Genomic DNA, 9916 nt, shown 5'->3' on the forward strand with positions numbered 1-9916 from the left:
GCATGACTGTCGGGTGATCCTCCCGGGTCCAGGTGATCGGGCGATCCGACCAATGCATGAACTCCGGCTTGGCCGGGACGACGGTGTTCACCTCCTGCCGAAAGAAGCGCTCGCTGCGCTTGTCGTTGCCGAGGCTGGTGAAGACGACGTAGGCCGCGTTCTGGTCCGGGTAGGTGTCGTCGCACATCGCGCCGCCAGCTTGAGGCAGCGGTGGAGGCGGAGGCGATTGTCCCGCGCCTGGAGCCGGAGCCGGAGGAGGCGGGATGTCGCCCCTCATGATGCGCTTGGTGATGGCGCACTGCCGAAGCGTGTGTGTGGACGGTCTTGCGCCGCTGTGGTGCTTGCAGGGGGCGTCGAGCATCTGCTCGAAGCTCATGGCGGGTTGCCATGCCGTTTTGCCGGCGTTTCGCCGCCGGGTCCGCCGTGGGCTCTATGGCCCTGACGAGCCAGTTGTCATGACGCGGCGCCGGCTGGTCAGCCTTGCACTTGTTGTTCTGGTGATGCTGCTGCCGGCTGCTTTCGTCGGCCGGCTTCGGAGGGGGAACCGGCTTCGCCTTTCCGGCTTCATCCAGCGCCACCTGGATCTTCATGGCGGAGTCGGCGTTGGCGTACTTGTCCGCCGTCACCATGAGCGCGGCCAAGGTGGCCGGCTCGGAGCGTAAGAGCTTGTGCTTGAGGACGGTGCCATCTCGGCACCCGCTGACGAAGTACTGGATCTCCTGGACTTCATGGACGCCCTCGTAGCTGTTTCGAAGCTCGGTCCAGCGTGCGAGGTACTCGCAACCAATCTCCGTAGGCCCTTGCACGCACATGGCGAGCTGGCTAGGGCGCCGGGTCGCTTGTAGGTCCCCGTGAAGTTGCGGACGAAGGCTTCCTCGAAGTCCACCCACGTGTTGATGCTGCCCATCGGCAGGCTGTTCAACCATGTGCGGGACGACCCTTGGAGCATGAGCGGTGCGTAGCGCACGGCGATTGGCACCGGTGATGCCAATGGCCGTGGTATAGTCCACTACAAGAAATATGTCAATTTGCGACCATCACTATTGGTCACTGAAAGGTCATTGTTTTTCATTTGCGACCTTTTTGTGACCAAAAACAGAAAGTCAAAAGCTGGAGGTCGTAAACTGAAATTAATGACCTTCTCTGTGAGAAGGTCGTGGAAGGCCACGACCAAAACAAAAGGTCGTTGATTCCATGACCTTCTGTTTTGGTCACTAGCTGTCTGCCCAGGCCACGTTTGCGACCAATTGAAAAGGTCGTTGACAAGATTCAGCCCGGTCCGATTGAGTGTTTTACATGGGCTGAGCCCATTAATTCAGCCCATTTGTTGTTTTTCTCTTTCAATTTGAGTCAACTACATGGGCCGGGCCCAACAATTTGGCATTTTTTATTTCTAGGCCTTAGCCATTTCACAGTCCATTTCATTAAACCTTTTTGTATTTCATTAAACCTTTTTGTACCATTTTTTCATAAATGCACAACATTCCGGTCCACTATTGTTTGGGCAATAGCCTTTTTAGAGCCCAAATATTATTTGATCCAATAGAACATCCAAACCTTTTCATTCACAGATTTCAAATTTACACATTTCAACAGCAAACAATCAAACATTCTCTCAATTAAATGATCAAATCCAAAAATCTATCAATGAAACTCACAATAGCACATGTACAATAGCAAATACTGCACGATCCAACAAGTGTACATACAATCAAAAAACAAATACACATGCACCAAAACTTGGTGGCAACATCAACTAAAACTCGGTAAGAGCAGCAGCCACCTCGACGACATTAGATCCTGATCTACATAAGTTAGTAGTAAGATAGAGTGAAAGTTGAATGATTGCCAATAAAATATATGGGTAGAAGATGGACGACATTATATAGAAGAGTAGAGATATGTGTCCCTTGGAAGCACATCAAATGTAAAAAATCTGGACTGGTTAAATAATAATCGTATCCTTCTCTACAAGCACATATGAGTAGTTAATAAGTACTAATCCTATCATGTATGGTAGGCTTGCAAGATGGAGATGCATACATGACTAAACACTAACATATTATGGTATGACCAAGGTGAGAAAATCGACAAATTGATCGACCCAACATTGAAATCGGACATGATATCCTAAAACAGCAAGAAACAGGAAAAGTAGGCTCATACATCAGGACCACTAAAACCAAGCACATCACAACCATGGTTGAGGAAATAATAAACATGTGCATTTTACGAGAGTACACTTACCACAAAACTGTCATCAGTATAGAGATCATTAGCTACCACCGCATGAAGCATCCATACATCAAACTGATTTTTCTGCTGTTGGTTGAAACACTACACGTCAACCAGAAATTTGTAAGTACATGAGACAATGGCTTAACAGAAGAACATTGTGACTTCTTCGGCTATTTGTTTCAATAGCAGTACAAACCTCACCTCTGTTACACCCTCAGCAGCATTAAATAATTCATGATAATCTGCACGTACAGAAGATTCATACACAGTCACATGAACAACATTCAGCATATTATCTACACAGAGAAGTGAAAAGTCAAACAGATCTCAATCATTTTGTCGTATTAACACATGCACATCAAGTAAGAGTGGTGCTCTATTTTTACCATAGCAGCACAAGCGAGACAATGTCCGATTCGCCCTACTCCTCCACAAGATTCGCCCTACGTTTCAAAGCACACTGCATGGGAACAAAGACACTTATGAACAAAAATATGCCTCAAATTTCAACAGAACACTACTGTGCTAGCTAAGCTAGTCAATGCACAAACATATAAGCATGCAGAAATAGTAGTACTAGTCATATACATGACACATCATGCAACAAGATCTAAAATGAATAATTCTAGGCTAGAAGAAAAAATATATATAATACCAAATACCAACTAAACAATACAGGATGCTAGTAGCAGAACAAACACTACTATATCTGCCAAATGCACAGGCCAATTAAGCATGTTCCTCCAATATTATGCAAACTCAGATGCAAACAGGTAACAACGCCTATTTTTCTTGTCATAAGAAGAGGCTAGAGCCCTTTTCTGTTTGGTGATGGTGCCGATGGGGCGATGGTAGGCACGCCTATATTTACAAGAACAACAACTGGGCATTCTGTACGAGTAAGGATATCCTATAGTTACGTGAATTAACAAACTACGCACACCCTAAAAAGTGACAACAAAGGTACGCATGGGCATTCATCGCCATAGCAATAGTTCAAGGATAAAAGCATAGATGATATATTTTTTAAGATCCACAAACCCAGACACAACAAGTTCTTACTAGACTATCAACATATATACAGGTATGTTTTTACAACAAAAATGTCAAGTTTTTATGGATCAATAAGAAGATGGTCAATCAAACATTTCCAGGGATGGTATGAATTTCCAAAGGGGAGGACGAGCAACCAAATATTTATATTTCAGTGTCATACAATCAACTGGGTCAAAGAAGAAAAGAAAAATCGTCCAGTGAAGACAGTAAGCTATTCAAGAAAAAAAATTGGACCTGATTTTGCCCTGTCCATGGTGTTCCACACCAATCGAGAATTTGACCACCGACCTCGGCGTATAACAGAATCATGATTTCCATTTGCATCCAGGGCTGAATTTGACCACGAAAATTGGCTATTAAGTAGTATACTCATGTGGTGAATTTTATGGAATACTTAATCTATACTCTGCATCTACCGAAAGCCAAACAATCCAAAGGCATCTAACTGAAAAAGGCAAAAGAATGGTGCTTCTGCTGCAGTGAATTGAAACCCAAAGCACCCCCAAACCATAGCAGACTAAACTAGCTAGCTCTAGGGTCACCATTATTGAAGTTGATGCTTTAGGAGCCCACCAGCGTGGTGGTTCAGGTGGTCGAGGAAGAAGAGGAGCATTACTGCATAATCATCATGAAACAACAGTGATTGAGTAAATCATAAAGCAGAATGAAAAGGCCATAATTAATCTAAATCGACTCAGAATCAGATAGCATATGATGAGCATGTTTACATCTTTTACTAAAGCTTTCCATATTTGGTATTGATACATGTGCATTATCTTACAACAAAGAACTGCAATGTGAAATTCAAAGAAGAAAAAGTTAAACAATGCGTATAACTATGACCAGCTGATGTTATGATGGCTTCCACATTTGAAAAACAAATGTAGCAAAGGGCCCTGCGATGGTCAGATATGCCTTGCCATGTAGTGTGGTGAGTAAGAACTAGAGAAAGGAAATGGTAATTAGTACCTTCCTGATGCCCGCAAAACGCAGAAGCAACTGCGATAGTCCCATCCATGGTCTCCACAACTGCAAAAGAATGAAGAAGATGGTTAACGAGGCACCCAAGTTACTTCATAATCTGCACAGGATTTACCCAAAATGTAGCGCCTATGTAGAAATAACTATGAAATGTGTAGAAGAATCATCACATGAACAAATAAACAAGACCCCCATGAACTTGGAATGATGTGAACACTAGCAAGACGCACGACGGACCTTGGAAGACTGACTGCGTGTAACCGGAGCAAAAATCAAATTGTGAAACAGAGTACATGACTGGCAGTCTCTACAGGTGTACGATTAAGAGTACATCGCTTTTTCAAATGCTATGCTATGGTTTTGTGCGGTTTGCGCCGTTGGCAAAAGCAAAACTAATAGAATTCCCAGATGTGGCAAAACTAGCATATTGTTTCCCCCGGAGACTAACTGAGAAGGAATTGATCATGATAGGACGTACTTTGTAAATTACTTGGACTTCCAGAACAGGAATCAAACATGACAAATGTAACAACTGTTACAACTGAAATATCATAACTAACTCCGTTGCCGGTGAATCCCTCATCTTCACTGCAGTGGCAAGATAAAACCACACAGAATAATAAGCCTACACAGACTACATGATCATAGTGTACTAAGCTAAATCTACAAGGGGGGCATTTCCAGGACCAAAAACAGCACCAAATAGATCATGCGATTCTAGCTATGCAAGTCCCCAAGTCATACAGCCAACTGACTCGTAAGCAGCCGATGCTATGATCCATTAGCAGGACCGACTGAACCTACCCCTACACTTCAGCGCGCAGCCGCGCCAGCACGCAGCATAATTCGGCAGCGAGATCCAACAAACAAAAGCCCCACGGCAGACACACACACACACACACGCTTCAAGGGGAAGGGGAATCTACCTGCTGCCGAACAGACGGGGATAGGAAGAGCCGGTGGTGTCCCAAATCTGGGCCTTGACGACCTTGCCGTCGACCTAGAGGGAGCGGGTGGCGAATTCGACCCCCCCTGATGGTGGACTTGGACTCGAGGCTGAACACGTTGCGGGTGAAGCGGGAGAGCAGATTGGACTTGCCGATGCCGGTCTTGAATGCTTGCCTTGCGCTAGACCCCCCTGATGTGGTCGAAGAGCAGTGGGACATGCCCGTCGAGGTTGTCCCCAGCCAGGTAAGGCACCAGCAGGAAGGCCTTCCCCATGGGGTTCGCCCACGGAACCCTCTTGATGTCGACGCCGGCGTGCAGCAGCAGCACATGCTTGGTGGCCATGAAGCGCACCACGGATGTTAGCGGGACGTCATCGGCGGAGGAGCCGGTCGCTTCGGGGAGGAATTCGGCGATCTCTTCCTTGGTGGCCTTCAAGAGAAATTGAGTTTAGATGTCAAAATTCAGGTCAAGGGAGCAGAAATCTACTGATTGCGCGAGCAGGCGAGGGAAAGGCGGAGCGAGGCAGGGCTTCCTGACTTGGGAGACGAGGTGGCGGGCGAGGGAGGCGACGGCGTGGAGCGTGGCGGCGCCGGAGCCGATGCGGGCGCCGTCGGGGGCCGGGAGGGGGGGGGGAAGGGGGAGGGGGGGGGGGGAGGGGGGAGGGAGGAGATGGGAGGCGACGAGGTGGATGGTGGCGCGATGGGGGACGGGGAGGAGATGTTGGAGAGGTCGGCGGTGATGGGTGGGGGTGGCGGCGGTGCCTTGATCGGATCTGGGAGAAAGATGAGACGAGGGAGAGGAAGGCGGGGGCGGCGGGGTGCCTCGATCGGATATGGGGAATGGGTGGGTGGGTGGGTTAGGGTTCGGGTTCGGGTTTCTCGGGAGACGCTCCACCGTTGATGGGTGTGTGATGGATGACTCAGGTCGCTTCAGACTGGGTGATCCGCGTGATTGTGGTTCCTCGCTTCTCATTGGCCGGTTGTTTTGTGCTGGAATCTTTAAAATTTGGACCCAAATTTTCTAAGTTTTTTAAGAAAAAACTACAAATCTGTCTTGTAAAAAGGACCAGAAATTTTTTCAAAAATATTAGTCCACAACATATTTTCAATTAACTAAAATGTCAAGATCACAGCCGTTTACAATTAAGTTAGAAAATCAAAACACTAGCGGCCCGACACTTCTTCATTGCAACTCCGTCGGTCCCGACGATGTCGGATCACAGCACCGGCGGTCCCCGGTGATGCTTTGTTGCATCACCGCTGACTATTGCAGCACCACCTTCTGCTGCAACCCCCTACGACCTTGCGGCGCCACGCATGACCGGTGGCCACTACCCAGCAGCCAGCGGCGCCACGCATGACCGGTGGCCACTACCCAGCAGCCAGCGGCGCCACGCATCACTGCCCCCATACCACATTCATGGCATAGTTTATTCAAATGATCTCATATTGTGCACAAGGATGCATCTTGGAATTACAAACAATGTTTCCTAAGGAAGTTATCATTTTGTTTGCACGAAAAAATCATTTCCCATTTTTTTGAGTGCCCAAAATGAGCTTTTTTGTGAAGGACCTACCAAATATTTGTTGCAAAATTGTACCAAATTAATTTTCTAAAATTCTAGGACATATTCAATGCACAATTGATCAAATGGTTGGGTGTCAAAAGTTTTGATCCACCTCTTGCGAAAAAAACAAATTTCTGCCGATTCAGCCGGAAGCGGGTCAAATTTGAACTGCAGCTGCCTCATAGTTTGCTCTTTATTTTTTCCAAAAATTATTTCTAGGTACATAAGTATCTATTTAATTAGAGAAAAATCAAAAGTTTTCCAAGATTCAACCACTAGCTAGGAACGGTCAAGCCCGCCGTTTTGATCGCATTTTGAAAAAGGCATAAAAAAATCAAAAAAATCAAAAAATTGGAAAACCTTCGCATTGTGTCATTATATGTGATCAAGTTACCAGACAAAATAATAAACTTGTAATGCGAAAATTATTTTAAAAAAGTGTTTTCAGAAATGAGCTATCATGCGTGAAGATTCATGGCTTTCAAGCCAAATGATCAATCTTATGGCCACATTCATGGCATAGTTTGTTGAAATGATCTCATATTGTGCACAAGGGTGCATCTTAGAATGAAAAGCAATGTTGCCTAAGGAAGTTTTCATTTTCTTTGCACGAAAAAATTATTTTCCATTTTTTCAGTGCCCAAAATGAGCTTTTTTGTGAAGGACCTATCAAATATTTGTTGCAAAATTGGACCTAATCAATTTTATAAAATACTAGGACATATTTAATGCACAATTGACCAAATGGTTGGGTGTCAAAAGTTTTGATCCACCTCTTGTGAAAAAGACAAATTTCTGTCGATTCAGCCGGAAGCGGGTCAAATTTGAACTGCAGCTGCCTCATAATTTGCTCTTTATTTTTTCCAAAAATTATTTCTAGGTACATAAGTATCTATTTAATCAGAGAAATATCAAAATTTTTCCAAGATTCAACCACTTGCTAGGAACGGTCAAGCACGCCATTTTGACCGCATTTTGAAACGGGCATAAAAAATTCAAAAAATTCAAAAAATTGGAAAACCTTCGCATTGTGTCATTATATGTGACCAAGTTAACAGGAAAAATAATAAACTTGTAATACAAAAATTATTTTAAAAAAGTGTTCTCAGAAATGAGCTATCATGCGTGAAGATTCATGGCTTTCAAGCCAAATGATCAATCTTATGGCCACATTCATGGCATAGTTTGTTCAAATGATCTCATATTGTGCACTAGGGTGCATCTTGGAATTCCAAACAATGTTGCCTACGGGAGTTTTCATTTTCTTTCCACGGAAAATTCATTTTCCATTTTTTAAGTGCCTGAAATGAGTTTTTTTGTGAAGGACCTACCATAAATTTTTTGCAAAAGTGGACCTAATCAATTTTATAAAATACTAGGCCATATTTAATGCACAATTGACAAAATGGTTGGGTTTCAAAAGTTTTGATCCACCTCTGGTGAAAAAGACAAATTTCCGCTGATTCAGCAAGAAGCGAGTCAAATTTGAACTGCAGCTACCTTATTGGTTGCTCTTTATTTTTCCCAAAAATCATTTCTAGTTACATAATTACCTATTTAAGCATAAATACATGGTTTGGTGGCAATACGTCAAATTTTGGATGGTGGCCCAGGGCCCCAACTTCAAAGCGCGTAAACTCGCATGCCCGCCACGTGGTCACCGTGTGACCTTGGTGTTGACATGCGTTCTGGGAGGCCTAGGCATGTCTGGTGGGTTGGGCACTCCCCAGGTAGGTGCTAGGAAGAAAATTACAACATAAGAATCTCATGAGGAGACCGACCTATGCTCAAAGATGAATTAACAGCCAAGTGTTTGATTAGCGGTATGGGAAATGCACATGGCCAATGGGCGTAAGTTTTGGCTGAGGATGATCATCTACTAAGAGGAATGTCTTCAAAAAATTTTAGCTCAAAAGGAGGATCCTATGTGGTACTTGCTTTGCAAAGTACCACATTGGACAAAAATATGAATGTTGAATCTGGGCTCAAAATAATGAATGGATTGAGATGAAATTTGGTGGACGATGGTTATTTGGACATAGGAAAGCACCGTAGAAAATTGATACCATTTGGACATGTCAAAGTGGTACTTCCTTCACAATGCTCTTCTTTGGATAGAAACTTGAGAAAATTAGCGAGAGAAATTGTATGAATGAAATGAGCTCAAATTTGGTGTAGGTAAGTTACATAGGTATGGTCATGTGCTTGTAAATTTTCAGATCATTTGGGTAAGCCTAGCTAGTACTTCCTTCACAAAGCTTTTCTCAAGGTAGAAACTTTGGAAATTTCCTGAGAAAGATTTACCAGGAAAATGGAGCTGAATATTATCATGTGTCGATGATTTGGGTATGGAAGAGTGCCCAAAAAGTTTGAGGGTAATAGGAGGGGTCTAGATAACCCTTGCTTTGCAACATGCCAATCTGGCCATAAAATATAAATTGGACATGGGCTCACATAGATGATTTAAATGAGCTGCAATTTGGAGGAGGGTGATAATTTGGGCATATGAAGGAACTGTACAAAATTTCATGTCATTTGGATATATAAGAAAGGTGCTTCCTTCATAATGCTTCTAGGTGGACAAAAAATTTGGAAATTTTCCGAGGAAGATTTTCTAGGAAAATGGAGCTAAATTTTGTCATGAGGCAATGATTTGGATAAGAAAAAGTGCCCAAAATTTTTGACGGCAATCAAGAATATATAAATAGCACTTCCTTCATAAAGTGTTGTTGTGAACAAAATAGGAAAATGAATATTGTTGAATTATTTTTGAACTAGGAAAGGAAGGATTTTCACATATTTGATGAAGATATGACCCAAAGAATTTATGAGATTTTTTTGGGAATTTTTGGAATGACAGAAATATAGGTTGCTTCACAACCTAGGGCAAAATTTGACACATGGACATGACACATAGGCAAAACTGATGAGGTGGTGCCAAGTCATACCAATCCACCACAATTTACAAGGTTATGACCATCTATATTGGTCATGATCAGCTAGAAATAAGGCAGCGGACTAGTGTTGTCTGCTTTATGACCATTTCATGTGAGGAAATTACGACCTTTCTGACCAAAATGGTCGATATAGTTTAGGGTTTGGAGCCCCCCGAACAGCTTTTGACCA

The 9916-nt window shown here is 43.8% G+C and overlaps 1 long non-coding RNA gene across 4 annotated transcripts; it reads right to left on the minus strand.

Moving 5' to 3' along the window:
- Positions 1–1545: 1545 nt before the first annotated feature.
- On the minus strand, positions 1546–5861 carry LOC125539371. 4 transcript variants are annotated; one of them, XR_007296842.1, is made up of 8 exons: positions 5761–5861; positions 5202–5652; positions 4264–4323; positions 3529–3909; positions 2625–2698; positions 2440–2480; positions 2248–2337; positions 1546–1805 (listed from the first exon to the last, which is right to left on the minus strand). It is a non-coding gene; the product is annotated as an uncharacterized LOC125539371 (long non-coding RNA). The 4 variants fall into 4 exon arrangements; XR_007296840.1 differs by lacking the exon at positions 5761–5861 and having other exon boundaries at positions 2440–2534; positions 5202–5721; XR_007296841.1 differs by lacking the exon at positions 5761–5861 and having other exon boundaries at positions 1546–1800; positions 5202–5720.
- Between the last annotated feature and the right edge of the window lie 4055 nt (positions 5862–9916).

The sequence above is a fragment of the Triticum urartu genome, chromosome 2 (assembly GCF_003073215.2).
Source record: "Triticum urartu cultivar G1812 chromosome 2, Tu2.1, whole genome shotgun sequence".
NCBI classification, from domain to species: domain Eukaryota; kingdom Viridiplantae; phylum Streptophyta; class Magnoliopsida; order Poales; family Poaceae; genus Triticum; species Triticum urartu.